This window comes from Pleurodeles waltl, chromosome 2_2 (assembly GCF_031143425.1).
Source record: "Pleurodeles waltl isolate 20211129_DDA chromosome 2_2, aPleWal1.hap1.20221129, whole genome shotgun sequence".
Classification (NCBI taxonomy): domain Eukaryota; kingdom Metazoa; phylum Chordata; class Amphibia; order Caudata; family Salamandridae; genus Pleurodeles; species Pleurodeles waltl.
In genome coordinates this window covers 1,056,577,985-1,056,598,821 of record NC_090439.1, presented here as the reverse complement: position 1 = coordinate 1,056,598,821, position 20,837 = coordinate 1,056,577,985, and the positions used below count along the sequence as shown (strand labels likewise).

General features: G+C 47.6%; 1 long non-coding RNA gene across 1 annotated transcript in view; it reads left to right on the top strand.

The window, feature by feature from the left end:
- LOC138274580 (uncharacterized) overlaps positions 1–15,279 on the top strand; it is a 132,286-nt gene extending 117,007 nt beyond the window's left edge. Inside the window, exon 2 of the long non-coding RNA XR_011200386.1 lies at positions 15,002–15,279. This is a non-coding gene — a long non-coding RNA (uncharacterized lncRNA). The remainder of the gene's footprint in view (positions 1–15,001) is intronic.
- Positions 15,280–20,837: the final 5,558 nt, after the last annotated feature.

Genomic DNA, 20,837 nt, shown 5'->3' with positions numbered 1-20,837 from the left:
ACGGCAGTAGCAACAAACACCACATCGGTAACCGCCAACAGCCAGGCGGAAGACAATGTACCGCCCCCCCATTACAACCCGCCCATCCGCCAGCTTTTCCCAGGCGGTACCAATGGCGGAAATAGTACTTTGAAGGGAAACCACTCACCTCTCGACACTCAAGGAAGAACCAGGAAACCATGGAGTCTGACCTGCAGGTCCTCCCCATGCTGGTGTATCTGCTCATACACCAGGAGTACCAACGGAGGCCACAATGACCACGGTGAGTACTGAACCTAGCACGTAGGGGAGGGGTGGAGGAAAAAGAGAGTGACACACACATGCAACACGCAACACATCCCACCCCCACCCTCACCCCCAACACCATACACACAAACACATGCAACAACATAACATATATACCCTGTAACCCTCTGGAATAACGCAAGGACAAAAGGAATGGAGTCAAATTAGTGTAATATTAGAAATTTTGAGAAATACATTCGTAAATAACTAAACAGTATGTACAGTATATACAATATATACAAAATGAGGGACAATGTCCACACAAAAATAGTCTGTGGCCCACTGGACCATAACACATAGGCCAAGCCCACACTTGACTCCTGCCTCAAAACTGAGAGAACACTGCAGGAGCATCAGGTCGAAAACACACAGGCACCTAAGGGGGATGGGGAAGGGGGGGCCCTGAGCCGGAAGATGGTACTACACCACTGCTCCTGGAGGAGGCTCCATGCCCACTGCTTGGTCCTGGGGAGTGCAAAGCCACACTCTCTCAAGCGGGTGGTTTGCCCACTGCTTGGTCCTGGGGAGTACAAAGCTACAGTCTCTCAAGTGGGTGCTTTGCCCACTGATTGGTCCTGAGGAGAGCAAGGCCACAGTCTCTCAAGTGGGTGCTTTGCCCACTGCTTGGTCCTGGGAAGTGCAAGGCCACAGTGTCTCAAGTGGGTGACTTCTTCCACTGGTTCTGGAGGAGGCTTTGTGCCCAGTGTGCTTCATCCTGCCAAGGATAGGGTGAGTGGAAGCCTTCTTACACTGGTTCTGGAAGGGGCCCAGTGTGCTTCGTCCTGCCAAGGATAGGGTGAGTGGATGCCTTCTTCCAATTGTTCTGGAGGGGGCTTTGTGCCCAGTGTGCTTCATCCTGCCAAGGATAGGGTGAACAGTTGTTCAGGAATCATAAGAGTTTCCTCTCACTGTGCAGATGGTGTGCCTGGCGGACGAATAGGTCTCCCACGTCAATGGTAAATATCCTGGGTCGGTGCAGGATGCCTTTGTTCTGAGGAATAGCAGCATCCCAAATTTGATGGCCCAACTACAGAGCTACAGGGTGTGGCTAGCAGGTGAGCCTTGGTACCCACCCACTGTATATTAGTGTATGCCTCCTGGTGTTAACCCCGTAGGATTGTGTGAGGCTAAATGTGGACCCTCAATACTTGCAGGTGACTCTGGCTACCCAAACCTATTGTGGCTACTGACCCCTGTGAGGAATGCCAGGACAGGGGCTGAGGACAGTATAATGAGGCATATGGGTGAACCAGACGGATCATTGAGAGGACCTTCGGCCTTTTGAAGGCCAGCTTGAGGTGCCTCCATCTGACAGGTGTATCCCTGTGCTACTCAACCGAGAAGGTCTGCCAGATAGTAGTGACATGCTGTATGTTGCACAACCATGCCCTCAGACCCCATGTATCTTTTCTGCAGGAGAAGGATATTGGAGATGCCCCTGTAGCAGCAGTAGACCCTAAGGAAAGTGAAGATGAAGAGACTGAGGATGAGGATGAGGACAACAGAATATCAGTTATCCATCAGTACTTCCAATGACACACAGGCAAGGCAGTGCAACTGCACATTCCTGTGACTATTGGTGTATTATGTGTGGCCGTAGCGTGATGGCATTAACGTCCTTTGCATCTCAACTTACTGCCACCTATGGTTTGTCATTTTACAGATGGTGATATACAACTCTGTACTGATGTGCTGACTGCAGCCAGCTACAGGTCATTATTTCTATGCTCTCACAGTGTATAGTTCATTTGCACTAAATGTGACTATTTCCATAAATACACATTTTCCATACATAAAACACTAGTAGTCAAGTTGAGTTCAAGGGTTTTTATTGTAGCGCTAAGACATTGAGGGGAAAGTGCAATGTAATGGGGTGATGATGGAGGAAAGTCCAGGTTATTGTTCCAGTCTGTTTGTTGCACAGGTGCAGTGTCTAAAGGGCCATAGTAAGGGGAGCAAAGGCAGTTCAAAGTGGACAAGGTGACAGTGGGACACATGGGGGACAATCAGGAGTGTCTCATTTCCTGGCAGTGGTCTTGGCAAGTGTCTCTAGCTTCTGTCTGTTTCTCAGGGAACATTTGCGGGGTGGTTCACCTTCTGCAGGGGGAGGGGTGCAGGTGGCCTGTGGGTCCTGTGGCGGGCCTTCTTCCCACTAGCTGCAGCAGAAGTAGAGGGCTGGTCAATGGACTGGCTAGTGGTAGGGGCCCACTGATGTGCTGTTGCCTCCCTCATGATGTTGGCCATGTCTGCCAGCACCCCTGCTATGGAGATCAGGGTTGTGTTTATGGCCTGCAAGTCCTCCCTGATCCCGTGATACTGTTCCTCCTGCAGCCTCCTGTTCTCCGGCACATTGTCAAGGATCTGGCCCATCATGTCCTGGGAATGTTAGTAGGCTACCAGGATCTCGGAGAGTGCCTCCTGGAGAGTAGGTTCCCTGGTCCTATCCTCCCCTTGGCGCACAGCAGGCCTCCCAGTGTCCCTGTTGGCCTGTGCCCTAACGGTGTGCCCATTGCCACTGACCCCAGGTCCATGACTGTCTTGGGTTTGAAGTGTGGCCTGGGGTCCCTCCACATTTGGGCACACTGCAGATTTACGTGTCCTGGTGACAGAGGTGTGGGTATGCTAGATGGGTGTTGGACCTGATGGGGGAGGCTCTGTGGTGGACTGTGAGTGGACTTGGGTGACCATCTGTTCAGTTGTCCCTGATGGGCCAGTTAGGTCATCCAGATACTGAAGTCCAGAGTTACTGTCATCAGTGAGGGCATCTTCTGTTGGGGGACTGGATAATTGTGGCTCCTCCTCTCCGCTGAGATTGGCTGGGGTACCTGTGGGGATGTAAGTGATGTATTATGCTTCATGTCTGTGACATATTGTACATCCCTGGCTTCCCCTCTATCGTTGGTGTTGCCCTGCCACCTTTTGCTTGTTTATGGTGATGTATTGTGTGATTGTTAGTTTCCCTATGCTGTGCATGCTTTGGTGATGGGTTCCATGCAGGGCTGGGAGGGCTGTCCATGCATTCGTATAGCATGCAGGACTGGCATTGGGGTTAGTCATATGTATAGGTACAGTATGTGGGATGGAGTGGAGTGATGGGCGTGAGGGTGTGAGATGGCATGCAGGTATGGAAGGTGATAAGTGGTAATTGTTGACTTACCAGTGTCCAGTCCTCCGGCTACTCCAGTGAGTTCCTCAGGATGCAGTATTCCAAGACTTGCTCCTCCCATGCTGTGAGCTGTGGGGTAGGAGGTGTGGGTCCAGTGCCACTCCTATGTGTGGCAAGCTGTTGCCTTGCTGCTATGGAATGTACCTTCCCACATAGGTCATTCCACCTCTTCCTGATGTCATCCCTTGTTCGTGGATGCTGTCCCACGGTGTTCATCCTGGTCATTATTCTCCACATTAGCTCTATCTTCCTTGCAATGGATATCTGCTGTACCTGTGCTCCAAAAAGCTGTAGCTCGACCCTGACTATTTCCTCCACCATGACCCTTAACTCCTCATCAGTGAAACTGGGGTGCCTTTGTGGGGACATGGGTTTTGTGTGGTGTGTGGTGTGGGGTGGTGAGATTGTGTTGAGTAATGTGGTGGGTTGTATGATGTCGGGTGCGTGTGTGAGGTATGGGTGTAAGTGGTATGTGTGTCTAGTTGTCGCAGTGGTCTTGGTGTCAGTCTTGTGGCAATGATTTGTGTCTTCTGTATTGGCCAATGTGGTGTTGTTTTGTATGTGGGTGTCCATTCTGAGCGCAGTGGTATGTACCGCCAATGGTTTACCACTGTTGAATGTCCACCGTGGTGATTCGTGGGTCATAATGTGATGGGCGTTGTTCTGTTGGTGTAACAGTGTGGGTTTTGACACTGCCAGTTTATCACTGACCTTTGGTGTGGCAGACTTGTGTCGGGGGCTGAATAGTGATGGATTGGTGTGAGTGTGTCATAATACGGTGAACGGATGTCCGCCCCAGTGGCGGCTGTGTGTTGGTGGCAGTCAGTGTGGAGGTAAGTGGGATTTACCACCAATGTCATAATGAGGGCCATAGTGTTGTATCATTATCTGGAATGTTAAAGATTAACCTCATTTGTGTTTTATTTGTCTTTTCTAACAGTAGAGTGACATAGAATAGTCATATCTATATAAAAATATATGAGGAGATGCCATTGTAGAAGGATCGCCCTCTATACAGTGTGCAAAACTAGGCACACTGTGCAGGGGGTCCAGGCAACCACACATTGGTTACCGGAGGCAAAAACTAGAACACCTAATGCTCTAATGTTTGTGGAAGCTTGGTCGAGCAGCCAGGTTAATCTTGGAGAAGTGCAAATAATTTTTTCTGTAGTCACATAATCAATCATCTGACTTAAACACTCAAAGCTATAACTCAAGGACAATTTAAAAAAATACTTCAGATTTGTACATAATTTTTAAGACCAAGATTATCAAAAGGTGTGCATTTTTGTTTTAAGAAATGCAGTATTTCTGTGTGTAATTACCCATCATAGGAATCAATAGGCACTTTTAGAAATGCATGTGAAATAACACAGTTATGTTATCAAGTTCCGCTTTTGCAGGTTGGTCAAGGTCATTATTGGGCACACTGTGCCAGCTGGAGAGGCTCAGGCAGCTCCCGGTTCCTGCAGGAGAAGCGTGGAAAAGTCCCTTGGAGCAGATGCAGGGCCACTTAGGCTCTGTGATTGCGGCCCTGTCAAGTCTATAGGTGAGGATAATGTGCCTGTCCTCCATTGTTGCCAGGTCCACCAGGTGTATGTACATAGGGGTATGTCTCCATCTCCTATTCATCTGCAGCAATAGCAATCTATGGGGCAAAAGAGTGAGGAGCCGGTCACAAACTGCACATTGTAGCCACAACAGTACAATGCATGAAGTTATTTTGAAATGTATAAGTGGCATCTGTCCTGTATGTACAATTGTGAACTGTGACGCAGTTACAATACAGAGCCTGCCCCCCTCTGAAATGGCATTCACCTGTCCTGTGTGGAGGGACGGGTGGAAGTGAGGTAATCCTGCTGACGTTGTGAGCCATTGCGGGAGGCAGTCAGGAACCGCTGTGCAACACTTCATTGGATAATATTGGGCCCTATGGGGTACAGTGGCCAATGGGGATGTACGCCAGTGCTGACGGTATTCACTGCCATTTTCTATTTGTTCACTCACTTGCTACCTGACCTTCAACAGGAGAGGACCTACACTGCATGTGCTGCTGTGACCTGTGTCTGGAACCTACCATTGTTGCGCTGCGGCAGACAGTGGCGCGAGCCGAGCATTCAGCTCGGGTTCTGGCCACGGTCAGTGTCGGCCCTGCGTGCCACGCCCCTGTCATTCTTAATTTGTCTCGTGGGCCCCAAACTGGGCACGGGGAGTTGACAAGTTGCTGGCGCAGCGCACCCTCACCAGTTTCCTGAACACTCCTCCCCACACACTCACTTACCTCATAGTCTATCCTTTTTTCATTTTCTTCTTCTCTACTTTCTTCATTTTCAGCTGTATTTATGCTCTTTTCCAGCTGCCATGTTCTTTCTTCTTCCCAGGATGCCTTCATTTCCCCTGCAGGCCTTAGGAACCTTTTTTAACATGGTGTCTTTCTCTATATGTTTCTATGATGTATTCCCAATCCAATATGGTGCCTTTTTACTTCCTGTTGGTCACTTCCTGTTCCTGGGTATATAAGGTGAGTGATTCCTGTTGTCCTTGCGCTGCAACACTTCCTTTGGTGTGATCTTCGTTCCTACTTCTTTTTTCACCAGTTATATTTTTTCCTAGCCTGTTCCAGCTTTTTTCAGTACTATTTTTTTTCCTGTTGAAAAGACTTACCTTTTTACTTTTGTTCTTGTTCCAGAGAGTTCCTGCTTAGAGTTTTTTTCCCTTTTTGGGTTTTTCCCCTCTGAGACTCCTTCTGGAGGGCACGGACTGCTTTTGGCATTCCCTCCGTCGGCAGCACCGTGGCTACCAGAAAGGGTCATCCCTACCTGAGTCAAGGCAGAACCTACGAAAATCAAGACCTCTCTGAAGTTCCTGTGGGCCACAAACATAGACGACGAGTAGTCGGTGACAACCATGGCGCATGTGACTGGGGAACGGGCCCCTGCCTTCATCTCGGCAGAGTTGGAGAGACTGGTGGATGGGGTCCTACCCCAGTGCCGACTGCTGTATGGGCCTCCAGAACAACAGCTGAGTACACTGTGAGCGCAATGCATGGGGCATGAAAGCATGGAGTGGTGTGTGTGAAGTCCTCTTTTGGGAGGGAGGGTTGGTGGATGTCCCCTGGGCAGCGTGCTGCTTGTGTGCTGGGCCAGGTCTGTAATAATGGGGATTAGAAGGGGTATGGTGGGCCATGAGTGTAACAGGTGTACTTCCTTTGCAGGTCAGCGCCCATCAAAAGATGGGTAAATGGCGTGCCATTACGAAGGACCTGCGGACCCTGGGGGTCTACGGCAGGCAGAGCACCCACTGTCAGAAACGGTGGGAGTACCTGAAACGCTGGGCACGGAAGACGGCGGAGGCCCAGCTGGGGATGGCCTCCCAACGAGGAAGGGGTGCCTGTCGAACCCTGACCCCCCGATGGCCCGCAAACTGGCAGTGGCCTATCCAGAGCTTGATGGACGCTTGAGGGCATCACAGCAGCCACAAGGGGGTGAGTACAGTGCCCATTATTACTACGTGTGCCTGGTGGGGTGGTATCCAGGTGGGGGATGTGTGTCTGTGGGTGCCCCTAGGCCAGGCCTGACATTGCAGGGTAGGTCCCATGTTGGCAAGGGTTCTGATGTGATAGTCCTCTTCCTAGCTTGTAGGTATCCACTACTAGGCAGGGCTGTGTGGGTCCGAGGTATACTGCAATTGGTGGTATGTCTCCCTCCCCATGCCCTGGTGACTAGCATTGTTACTGGTAGTGCATTTCATAGTACGTAGGCCTGGTCCCTGTGTGTGATTGTGCTGTGTATGCCAACAGTGGTGTTGGTGCAGCCATTAACCAAGTGTATCCTTTGTCTCTTCCCCCCCTTTTTATCTTTTCATCCTCTCCTTATGTGCATTAGCATCATCTGGCAGAGGAGCAGAGGCACCGGCGACGGAGGGAGCTGCATCCCCAAGGACCCAGGAAGCAGAGTCCACCGATGCTGAGGGCACAAGTGGGATGGAGGGCGATGGGAGCACCACAGCAGAGACTGGAGGGGACAGTTCGGATACAGATACCTCCTCCAATGGAAACTCCCCTCGTACCATCAGCGCCCTCCCAGCAGACCGTCATCGAGTTGCCCGTGCCCGCTCACCCAGGAGGGTGGGCATCTCCTTCGCCCCAGGCACTTCAGGCCCTGCCCCAGTTAGCCCTGCTGCCCTCAGTGAGGAGTCTAGTGACCTCCCGAGATCCATCTCTGTTGAGCGGTCAACCATTGTGAATGCCATCCAGGGGCTGGCAGCCCAAATTTAACAGACCAATGCATTTCTGGAGGGCATTCACACTGGCTTGGTGGCCCAACAGAGATTAATCCAGGCTCTGGCATCCTCTCTTATGGCAGCCATTGTCAATCAATCAATCAATCATTATATTTGTAAAGTGCACTACATACCGGCGAGGGTCTCAAGGTGCTGGGTAAAGGGGAGGTGCTGCTACTGCTCGAAGAGCCAGGTCTTGAGGTGTCTTCTGAAGGTGAGCAGGTCTTGGATCTTTCTTAGGTCGGTTGGGAGGGTGTTCCAGGTCTTGGCGGCGAGGTAGGAGAAGGATCTGCCACCGGAGAATTTTCGTTGGATGCGGGGGACGGAGGCGAGGGCGAGGTTGGAAGAGCGGAGCTGTCGGGTGGGGGTGTAGAAGCTGAGTCTGTTGTTCAGGTAGGCTGGTCCGATGTTGTGGAGTGCTTTGTGTGCGTGGGTGAGGAGCTTGAAGGTGATCCTCTTGTCGACGGGGAGCCAGTGCAAGTCTCTCAGGTGGGGGGTGATGTGGCTGCAGCGGGGTATGTCGAGGATAAGTCGGGTGGAGGCGTTTTGGATGCGTTGGAGGCGTTGCAGTTGCTTAGACGGGATACTTGCATAGAGTACGTTGCCGTAGTCGAGCCTGCTGCTGACGAGGGCCTGTGTTACTGTTTTTCTTGTTTCGGTTGGGATTCACTTGTAGATCCTGCGGAGCATGCAGAGGGTGTTGTAGCAGGAGGAGGAGATGGCATTGACCTGTTTTCACACGGAGAGGGATGAGTCGAGGATGAAGCCAAGGTTGCGTGCGTGGTCAGTAGGTTTCGGTGGGGTCCCCAGCGAGGTTGGCCACCATGAGTCGTCCCAGGCTGAGGGGGTGGGCCCAAGGATGAGGACCTCTGTCTTGTCCGAGTTCAGTTTCAGACAACTGCCTCTCATCCAGTCGGCGACGGCCTTCATGCCCTCGTGAAGGTTGGTTTTGGCAGTGTGTGGGTCCTTGGTGAGGGAGAGGATGAGTTGGGTGTCGTCCGCGTAGGAGATGATGTTGAGGTTGTGTTGGCGGGCCACTTGTGCGAGGGGGGCCATGTAGATATTGAACAGCGTCGGGCTGAGGGATGAGCCTGGGGTACACCGCACATGATGTCGGTGGCTTCGGATTGGAAGGAGGGGAGGCGGACTCTCTGGGTTCTGCCGGAGAGGACGGATTTGGTCCAGTCGAGGGCTTTCTCTTGTATCCCAGCTTCGTGTTGGTGGATTTTCAGAGTGTGGTGGCAGACTGTGTCGAAGGCGACTGACAGGTCTAGGTGGATGAGGGCTTATGTTTCTCCATTGTCGAGTTGGCTTCTGATGTTGTCTGTGGCGGCGAGGAGGGCGGTCTCGGTGCTGTGGTTCCATCTGAATCCGGACTGGGAAGGGTTGAGGATGTTGTTGTCATTGAGGTAGCGGGTCAGTTGTGTGTTGACGATTTTCTCGATGACCTTTGCTGGGAATGGGAGCAGGGAGATGGGTCGGAAATTCTTGAGGTCCCTCTTTCCACCCTCCCCCCCTCCAGCTTCCTCTACCCAATCCATTCCTCTCACCCCCAACCTATCCAAAGCACACAGGCAGACGAGCATGCACACAAGACAACACACAAGAGTGGCACAGGCAAACACAAGCACCACACATCATCCAACAGGCACTCACACAAACACCACCAGATGCAGACATACTAACATTCACTGCCTCCATTGTCTCCCCCTCCTCCTCATCCTCCACCTCCTCCCAGTGGCGTCTCCATTCACACATGCTGCATTACATCCTCATCCACTACCACCATCACCAGCACACCTATCACAACACACACCCCACTGGCAGACACCACCACAACAGCCATGCACATGCCCCATATGTCGTCTCCCACTGTGTCTTTCCCCTCCTTCCAAGGTACACAAACAAAAACACTGAGGCACCCAACAGCCATCCACCTCACAACAGCATCCAGCCTATGCACCTGCACTCAAACACAGCAGGAAGACACCTCCCACAACCACTCCCTCTTCCTCCTCTCCCATACCTTCTCCCTCTCCCTGCCCCAATGTCCCTAAGCAGCTTTTCCTCTCTACCACTGACCTCTTCCCTAACCCTCCCCCCATCCTGCACGTCTGGCCAGGGTGGCTAAAACCCAGGAAAGCACCTCAGCCACCCAGTCCACGGGCCCAGTAGTGTTCACCCCCACTCTTTGTGGGAAAGGATCCAGGGCACCAGGCTGCCTCACGGAAAGGTTGCCTTCCCAATGTGCTGCCAAGAAGGGCAAGGAGCCATCCTCAGCTGTTGTCAGGAAGGGCAAGGGGCCTGTACCAGCAGGCAGGAAGGACATGTGGCCTGGTGCTGGGTCTCAGTCAGAGCCCCCACCACCAACCATGATTGTGCAGCCGTCTGAGGCTGCAGGGGATGGGTTGGAGCTTTCCCCCACAACCACCACCACCAGCAGCACCACCAGTGGGCAGCCATCTGAGGCTGCAGGGGATGGGTAGGAGCTTCCCCCCACAACCACCACCAGCAGCACCAGCACCACCACCAGCAGTGGGTAGCCATCCAAGGCTGCAGGGGATGGGCTGGAGCTTCCCCACACAACCACCACCACCAGCAGCAGCACCACCACCACCACCAGTGGGCAGCCATCCGAGGCTGCAGGGGATGGGCTGGAGCTTCCCCCCACCACCAGCAGCACCACCACCAGTGGGCAGCCATCTGAGGCTGCAGGGGTTGGGCAGGAGCTTCCTTCCACAACCACTGTCAGCAGAAGCAGCACCACCACCACAAGCACTGAGCAGCCGTCCGAGGCTGCAGGGGATGGGCAGGAGCTTCCCACACAACCAGCAGCAGCAGTAGCAACACCACTGCCACTACTGAGCAGCCGTCACCGCCGGCGGACATTCTGAAGACCTGCCTCCATGGGCTGCTGTGCTGCCTGCCACCTACAAATCCTGTGGGAATTATACCCACTTGATAGACTGTGACCTTGCCCTCCCCAAGATCTGCATCACTGGGCACAATGCCCCCTCCAGAGCATGTGGGCAAGTCACCCACTTGAGAGACTGTGGCCATGCACTCCCCAGGACAGAGCAATGGGCATGTTGCCCCCTCCAGATCATGTGGGCAAGTCACCCCCTTGAGAGGATGTGGTCTTGCATTCACCAGGACAGAGCTCAGGGCATGTTGCCCCCTCCAGGACCAATGGTGTTTGTTGTTCCATCTGCCCGATGAGGTGCCCCACCATTCCCCATCCCCTGAGGTGCTTGCCTATTTTTCAACTGATGCCCCGCAGTGTTCTCTCAGTATTGGTTCAGTCCGTGGGGCCTTGGACTTTGTCATGTGGCCCTATGGCCCATTCACATTGAGGACTGGGCAGTGTTTCTTGAACTATACATATGTATATACTTTTAGACTGGATGTAGGTATTTCTACTGTATTTATATTATTACACTAACTTTTATCTATTCCTGTAGTCCTTGCATTATTCCTGAGGGGTACGGGGTAAATATATTTTCTTACTGCATCTGATTGTGTGTATGGTGTTGGGGGTGGGGGTGTGTGTTGTGCGTCGGGGTGTCACTCTCTTTTTCCTCCCCCATCCCCTGTGTGTGTTGCGGCCATCGTTGATGTTCGTGGTGGACAGGACATAAAAAATCATCAGAAATATTTGCAGCACAAGCTCCATGGAGGCGTGGTTGTTGCCTGTGTCTCCAGTGGTTAGTCCTTTCCCTTCTGTGCAGTGTTTCTGCCAGGCCTTTGATGTCATTGGTACCGCCCCGGAAAAGGTGGCGGATTGGGCTGTCATAACACGCTGGGTGGAACATTGGCTTCCGCATGGCTGTAGGTGGCCACCGCCGTGGTGGCTGTTGTTTCCACCCTGGCAGTCAGTTTGGTAAAGTGGCTGTCTATCTGAGCTCTTTCTGTCATGGTCATAATTTGGCAGTAATTACCACCAGCTTATTGGTGGTATTACTGCCACTTTATCACTGACCACCAGGGTTGTAATGAGGGCCTATGTGCAGACATGACATAGATGCCAACAAGTCCACCAATCTCCAGACCCAGGAAATCAATGACATCAGCCTCCCTGGAGATGATGTCTGGTCATCAGTGCTTCAACTGGTGGGTTGTTCTCAGCACTTCGAAGTTATTCTTGTGGTGCCAGAGCACCCAATCCCACCTGTCACACTTGTCCCTTGCATGGTAGACTTGACTAACCCTGCCACCAGCGTCTATCATCCAAAGGAGGTAGTGGGTAATAAACCATATAAGCCCTCCCAGTTATGGCTCACTAACATTACTCTTCCTCCCATACATATTGCAAGCCCCAAACAAACCCTACATGAAATCTAAACTCCCTAAACAGTATACCTACCTCAACAAATATTCCCCCAATAGGCAAGCTCCCAACAGTACAATTGCATCAAAAATAAAATACAATGATAAAATACAATATAGGACAGCGACACAATAGCACTACACACAACTCTTGCACAGAAACTCTTAAGCAACCTCTTCCACCAAACACAACCTAACAGAGAGTACGTGCAAGCAAAAGTAACTGCACACTTCCTAGTTCGCTGTCTGCCGTAACTAATGCATCATTTTAAGACTGTATCCTGCATCTTTTTTATAAATCATCATTTTCTCTGATGCAGCAGAACTGAAATTACCAATGCATGATTGACGCATGGCGCATTGGCCACAATGCATCTTGCAACGCATTGGTACAGATACATTGCTTATGACCAATGCAACGGTTGCAAAACATTGGCCAAATGGGTCAATGTGGGGGTTTTGACCCAAGCAAGTGGCCTATTATCTGTGAAACACAGTAGTGATGTGTAGACTGCAGGTAATCACAGGTTGGGATACAATTTACTTGCTCCTCTAGTCTCAACTGACAGGCTTGATATCTTCTGATGTGTGGATTGTCAGCATAAACAGTGTGCCTATGTGTGCCTTTTTGTCTTTGTTGTGCAGACATATAGGTCAACGATACGTGTATGTGAGGAACAAATACAAGTTGTGATGTGTAGAGACTTTACAAACACTTCCTTGCTTTTCTGGCTTGTAGTATCTTTGGCTAAATGTAGGTAGCTGTGGAGTAGACATCTTTTTGCTCAATTATATTGCAATGCTTTTGTCTATATAATTTTAAAAGCTACAATGCTACATATCAACAGGTATAAAATCTTTCTGCATTGCTGCCCTTGATTTAGTTATGGATGGCACAGAGACTGGCTGGGTCAGCCAGGCTACAGGGTATATGGCTTCCTGCCTACCAATTTACATTATCAATATTATCGGTATGCTGTTAGGCCAATATGACACCTGATATTGTTGAACAGACAACAATTAGCACACTAGACTATCTGTCTTCCACCATGGAATTATGGTACAGACAGAACTGTACTCTGGGCTTTATGTCTGACACAATATATGAGGCACATGCACAATACACCTAGGATTATGTTTTGTAAAAATTTGAGGAATGAGCGTCAAAAGTCCAGCTTTAGTAGGCCAGGGCAGTGTGGTGACTCTGTAGTGACACAAAATAGATAATGTCCCTGCATTGCATTACTCTACACCATAGAGGTGTTCCTTTCCATGGGGTTAGCCTTGCACATCAGCTGGTGGTTGTGTGTATATACTGACAGATGACACCAAGCAAACCTGTAAAGTGTCAGTTACTACTACCTGCATTGGAGTAATGTTACATGTAGTTATACCTTGACATCTCATATTTACTTCTAATTGAATACTGCAGCACACATAGCTGGAGCACTGGGGCTAACAGCATATATAGGTAATCAGTAAGAGGCACCATTTCAGCCACATCCATTCCTACATTTACCAGTGCCTGCTTTGACCCTAGGTGGCCATTCCAGCCCCAAAACAGGTCAAGAGGAAACATTCTGAAGTGATATTTTGGATAGCATGAAATATTGCAAAGTGCTTGCAAACATATCTGTGCCATAAGGAAACAATCTGTGCGGCACTGTGTAGCCATTGCCAATTAATGCCCCTCTTATTCCAATCACAGGACATATTCCTGTATATTTTATTATGGTGTTTTACCCCAGGGCTGCTCTATGGGGCTTAGGAATGACAGGACTGTGGTTACCCAATAACTATCATTCCTTTGTGCTTCAGTCACAGCATGCATACCCTAGAACTATGAACATATGAGTAGCTTGCATTCACTGCTACTAGTATCTTGGTGATGTGTTCTTATTTGCAAATGTGAGCTTTACAGATACATTTTTTTGCTGGATGATTGGTTCAAAATGATGGTTTGCAACTGTCCTTTCCGTAAAGTTGAAGCCAGGCTACCAACCCATTTATCGTTCTGTAGTCTTGGCAAACCTTCAGGCTGCCAACTGCTCCCTTTGCCACACTTGAACTGATACATCTGCTGGACCCATCATTTGGTATGTCTACCAGCCCTAAACCTAAGGACCTTGCTTAGCCTACGCTCCCTGTGACATACACTTTACCAGGCCCACTCATAGGATGAATAACATGATGAATCATCCAGACCAATAAAGCAATCTGGTCTAACTGGTGATTCCCATGGGTCCTGCTCCGTCAACACGGGCTTTGTCTGCCTCCCACACAGCCACTCAAATACCTCTACAAATACTCCTACAAATCCCTAAGTCAGGCTTCAAGATCTTAACCAAACTTCAGCCAGGAGTAAGAACTAGGCCTAGCACTAAATATCATGCAAGTGTGCTTTAAACCTTCTATAGTTGTGAGGAGGACTGAGTAACAGCTTCCTCAAGAATATTGACTTGTCTCCTGTACCTCTTCATAATTTCCTCCAGTGCACCCTGTTAGTTCCTGCTCAAGAGCCTTCTTACTACATTGGTAATTGAACAGAGAATTGTGCGAGCAGCAGTGACATTGTCCTCTTGTGTCTCTGATGAACAGCAGCCCTTCAGAGTGCTTGAAAATTGATGGGACCTTGTAGAAAACCCTGTGTTTTACTTTGAGAGTGCTATTTCCCCCAAACTGTGCTCTAATTTTAGCCTTGGGACTGTCAGTGACTCTAATATGGTTTACAACACATTACTGGGAGTGTGGGAAACTACAATCAGTGTATCAAATTTGCCTTCAGAGTCTCAGATATTCCTATCTGTGATCTTTTTTATTCTGCTCACATGCTGTGCTTAATAATAAGCTTGCAAGTGTGTGTCACTGAATTTATAGCATTGTCAAAGTATTGAGAGGCCTTGTATTGCACTGATGGTAACTGCCTCATTTTCTCATTTCCAGTGTATTGCGTCTTAAAAAACAGAGGATATGGCCCCATGCACATCGACCCTCCACACACAGAAGGCCTCAAGAGAAAAAAGCCCAGTTATGCAGTGTTTGTGTGGAGTTGTCTCATGAAGCAGGCTGTGGGGTGGAATGTCCATGGTCTATGATGTAATAGATGGAATGTAGAGAGGGAAAAGAGGATGGGAAGAAGAAGGGGAAAGGAGGCTGAAGAAGGAGCTGTGTTGGAGGTGTTGTGTACAAGACTCATAAAAATAAAGACAAACTACAAATCATCTTGGCTGGCGTACCATCCTTACACTGGTGACGAGGGACATTCAGCGCAGGGGGCAGATTGAACATGCTAACGCGTCCTTTTATGATATTTTATTACACATCAGGACTCGTTTTAGGCCAATGAATCTTTTGACCCAGTTGAGAGACACCGTAGGACGAGATAGCTAATATATCAATCAATACATCAATGATGTCATCAATATTTATCACAACAATGCATTTCACTTTAGTCAAGTCATTAATCAGTTCAGATGACTCTACCATGACCTTTCAGCCATGAATAACCACACCAGTTTAGTAGAATTTTATGAGTTTTATTCCCTATTAGTAACAATCTAAGAGCAGATGCGTTAACCTCTAAACCAAGAAACATAATAGCATAGTCACAATATGACAACTTTGATAAGATTTCATTAAAGCAAGAATCACGAACATTAGAACATAACACGTGTGAACATAGATCAAGATTGGCAGTGTGTCAATATTGCTTCAGTTCAACAAAGCATAATGTCAATCGTTTGTCTATTTGCGTCAGTTTTGGTGAGCACTTGTCCTAACCACTAATTAGCATTCGCATGTTGGGCTTCATGCAAAACAATTTTAACACCAATTTGGAAAACATCTAGCTATGGTCTCTGTGAAAAGCAAGCAGTTGGTACCTAGAAAGGAAAAGCAAACAGACAAATCACAAATGCATTGTCATAATTACCCTCCAAGGATTGGGTCAGCGCACAGGTTCAGTCTTCGTCTTCAGGACATCAGTCAAATCGTCTTCAATCAGAACTCAGCTAAGGGGCAAGAAGGGGTACTTCCCTCATAAGGAGGTAAAGTGTAAAATGGGCAGTCTAAGGGTGAGGATGGTTTTAATAAAATCTCAAGTCACCAAACAGAGTGACAGAGTTTCTGGATAAAATCAATAGCATTCCCTACCTTCCTTTTTCGTAGTACATTCCCCCAAAATTCTATTGGACATTTGCTATACCCCACTATCTTTAACCTATCAGAAAGTACATTAAGTAATCCTAATATTCACCCCATATTGGTTTACAAGTCTTTGACTGGTCTTCATAATTGACGCCTTCAGAGGTGGCACGTCTGGTGTGACTTCATCCCTTTGTAATTCTTTCCACATCTTTTGGTCAGCAGTTCCATTGTCTTCACCGGTTTGAATTACCTTGTGCATTACATTAATCTACACTGTTTCAAATCATTTATAACATTTAGTTTTCAAGACGATGAGAAGCAGTGGGAAACGGATCTACATGGTTACATTCATCTTCCAAGTTTGAAGAAAAAGAACAAACAGGGTCATGGCCCCTTGTGAGTCAGCACACTGAAAAATAGAAAAATGCATTTAATATGAGAGCCAAACAGCTAAGCTGCAGCTCATGCTAACTTAAGGCCTATAGGGTTTTCAATACAGATTGAATAACGCAAATGTTAGTATAAGCTCGTAACATAAACATTTTGATCATCATTATTAGTTTGCGTATACATTGGTGGTCACTCTTTGTGGTCACAATTCAAGTGCACGTTTATGCAAAATTGCTATTATTATAGTTTCTATGCAGCAGTATCACACCTTAATTCATAAACATTTCAGGTTAATATAGATTATATAAGCTACGCTCTCAGTTCCTCCTCTGATGACGTTCGTCATCACACAAACTTTTCCCTTTGACCTTTCACTTTAATTTTTCACCTTACGCATAATGCGCATTTCAACATCTTGTCCCTTGTGTGAACTCTCCCAAATTTCATTAAACATTTTCTCCCTTTCATTTTCCTCATTCCTTTTACTTCTCTTTGTCCAATTTCTTTTAATTTTATCATTAATTTTGCATGCTCCCCATAATCCTAATAGATAGGCCAAAACTATTAATAGACCCCATAAAGTTTTTGCAAGTACCCCATTCCAAATATTGCTAAACCAGCTTCCTACTCTGGCAATTCCTTTTTTCCAAATTTCTCCCACACTCCAGGTTCCTTCAAGTTCTTCAAATCTGCGCTATTCTTAGTTAAGTTAGTAAGCATACCTCTAATCTTTTTACTATTGTCCGGTATTAATGAGCAACAATGACGCTCGTTGAGCATCTTGTAGACTCCGCCACTCTTTGCTAAAAGAGTGTCTAAAGCAAGCCGATTTTGAAGAGTCATAGCTCTTTCTGCAGCAAGTTCAGCATCCATCAGGAGTATAGCCCCTGTAAAATCTGTCAGCATGTTATCCACAATAGTAGACAACCTTTGAATCTTTATGGAGTTTAAGATAACCCCTACTGAAGGAATTATGGCTCCAAATATATCTCCAATGACAGCAGCTGCTGTCTCTCGTTTTTATCTAGCATGTTGTAATTCAGGCGTTTTAGGTATTTGCTTTAAGTCATCAATCTGGTAAATCTTTGGGAAAACTATCCCCAAATAACATGTCCCATACCATCCCTTAGGGAGACGGTAATAAGCATTAAGTCCACAGATGTAATAGATCCCAGGGATCGCTGGATCCTGTCCATTTAACATGAAAGTCCATTTACTCTGAAACAAAAACACGTCTGCATTCACTCGTTCCCACAAATAAATTGTCATACTCGGATTTTGGCCTATATATACAAAGCCTCCCTACATGCAGTGCATCTATAGCTAGTTTGCCTTGTGTCTTTATTGCAGTATAAACATAATCATTTGCAAATGTGCGTTTCTCTAACCCCTTTTCTAATCTCTCTTTCAATGCTTTGCGTCTATCATTGGTGTGATCTAAGAAGCTTTTCTCTACAGGTGTCAATAAGCAAGTCAGATTGTTGCGGTGTGCATAAGCTGTCCCAAATGTAAGCGTCGGTTCAAAGAAGCCTCTAACTAATTTTATACTATGCTCCTTAGCTAGCTTGTTCAGAAACTCAATCACAGGCACAAAAGAAAAGAAAACACAACATCCAGATTTGAATAAAAGTATTGCACATGCTCTTGATTATAGAATCTTGTTAATAGCAAGCTACAGCTTATCCCGTAAGTTAACGGCAAGCTATGGTAGGTGACCCCTTCTTGCACTGACGAAGGAATCTTTGTACACACAACAGTTTTTCGCATCCATGGTCTCAACGTACTCATTCAGCAAGCGATAGAAGACATTAATAGAAAGTTCCGCCTTTGAGTTAGTTCCCTCATGCAAGTGTTTTGCATCTTGTTCAAACTTTTCCCATGGTGTTAATGTTGTAGTCTCAGGTTTTGAAGCAGTGTTAGTTGCTTTCTTATCCAACCACGGCATTCCCACAATCACTCCCACAATTATTATTGCACACACAATACCTATTATAAGACTCAGCCAACCACACACTTTACCCTTTTTGTTACTACCTCTAATATGAGCCATGTCTGTAAAGAATCAGATAGCAACCCAACAATCAACTTGAGGACAATATAAAGCTTTTTTTTCTTTTCTCTTTTCTCTTTTTTTTTTCTTTTCTTTGATGCAAAAAGTCTCTTTCTCTCTGCGTGTATTTACAGCGTTTCACTCACTCCAGGATCCCTTTTTTGTCAAATCAGGTTTAGCAGCTTGTCATAATCAGGTTTCTCAAAGTCAAATCAGGTTATCAGTGTCTCATCCGGTAATTTATAAGTCTCTTTTCTTTAGTTTTTTCAGTTTTCGATTTTAACAAAGTCTTTTCCTTTTGAGTTACTTCAGGTACCGTAGTATTGGCCTGGTACTTCTCGATCAAAACAGAACGCTAAGAATTCTTGTTGCCATTCAGATGTTGTTGCATATGCCCACTCAGGACCTGCGTACCTTCTATTTGCGGTTCTCTTTCTTTTCAGTCTGCCTTCACCTTGCAATTCTCCTTCACTCAGATCTTCTACTCGGGATGTATCAGTCTCTTCTGTTAGTGTTTCACCTGGTACGCTTCTTGCTTTTGCAGCCTGTTTGTCTGGCCAGTTATCTCCCTTATGCGTCTTCTTCCGATTTGTCTTTTCAGGACGCTGAACAGCACCCTCCTCCTGTAATATGGTGTTTTCTCTTGATGGACCTGCAACTGGCTCAGGGGATGCCGGAGTACTTTGGTCTCTTTCTATTATTTCCCCTTCTTCTTCTTCTGGATCTGTAACGGGTTCAAGTTCTAACCCGTATCCGTCTATTTCTGGGAGAACCTCCCCTTGATTTATTTCTCCTGCTGCCTCTTCTGAGATAGGCACACTGTCACCTCTCTCAAACTCATTCACTGTTTGAGGGACTAGGCTGTTCTCAGTGGGCTCTCCTGCAGTCTCAGTTCCCTCTTGGCTGTTTTCTGGCCCTGAGACTTCCCTCTCTGGAACTGTTGTGCCGGAAACTTCAAGTTCCTCATCAGTGGACACGTTACCTTCTTTGTGTGACTGGCATGTATCCAATTTGGAACGCCTGCACATATCACAGCAGTGGTTGTTGTCAAAATTACTAGATATGGCCCCTTCCAACGCAACTCCAAACACGACTTTCTCACATGCTTCTTGACAACCACCCAGTCACTAGCTTGTAGGGTGTGACCTGGATCACCGATCGGTGGCAATGTGTTAGCTTCTACCTGGTGAGAGAAAGAGCGAATCACACCAGCCAAGCCTTTGCAGTAGTCCAACACCATATCATCCGTGATATTCACTAGAGCATTTACAGGCACTGCGGGTAACCTCATAGCTCTGCCCATGAGGATCTCATGGGGTGATAGTCCTGTCTTCTTATCAGGGGTGTTCCTCATTGACATCAGCACTAAGGGTAATGCATCTGGCCATTTCATGTTGGTAGCTGCGCACGTTTTCGCCATTCTTGATTTCAAGGTATCATTCATTTGCTCTACTAATCCTGATGCTTCAGGGCGGTAGCTACAGTGCAGCTTCTGTTCAATGTCTAATGTGGCACACAAGAGTTTAATCACCTCATTGTCAAAGAGTCTGCCCCTATCTGATTCTATAGAGACCGGAAACCCAAACCTGGGTATTAATTCCCTAAGCAGCAGTTTTGCAACTGTGAGACTGTCATTTCTACGTGTGGGGTAAGCTTCAATCCAGTGACTGAAAACACACACAATCACCAACACGTACTTCAATCCTCCGCAAACAGGCATTTCAATGAAATCCATCTGCATCTTGCTAAATGGACCGCCAGCTCTCCCAATGTGGCTCAAGGTTACCACAGTCCCTTTTTTGGCATTCATCTGCTGACAGATGATGCACCTGTGACAGGTAACCTCTGAAGCATGTCTGAACTTTGGGTTAAACCAATCGATTTTGAATGACCTGATCATTGTATCTCTCCCAAGATGAGCCTGTCCATGATAGAGCCTAGCAAATTGTGACAGAAGACTGTTTGGCAAAAACAATTTCCCCTCCTCTGAGACCCACAAGTCGTCAGACCTCTGTACACATTGCATTCTTTGCCAGGAGCGTTTTTCCTCTTTGCTAGCACAACCCTGCAGTGTCTTTAACTCATCTAGGGTATCAACCACCCTTAATGCAAGGTTTAAGCATGTGTCATTTTCAGTTTGTGGCATCAATTCCCACTGATCCTTAAACGATATACAGTTCAATGCGCAAAACC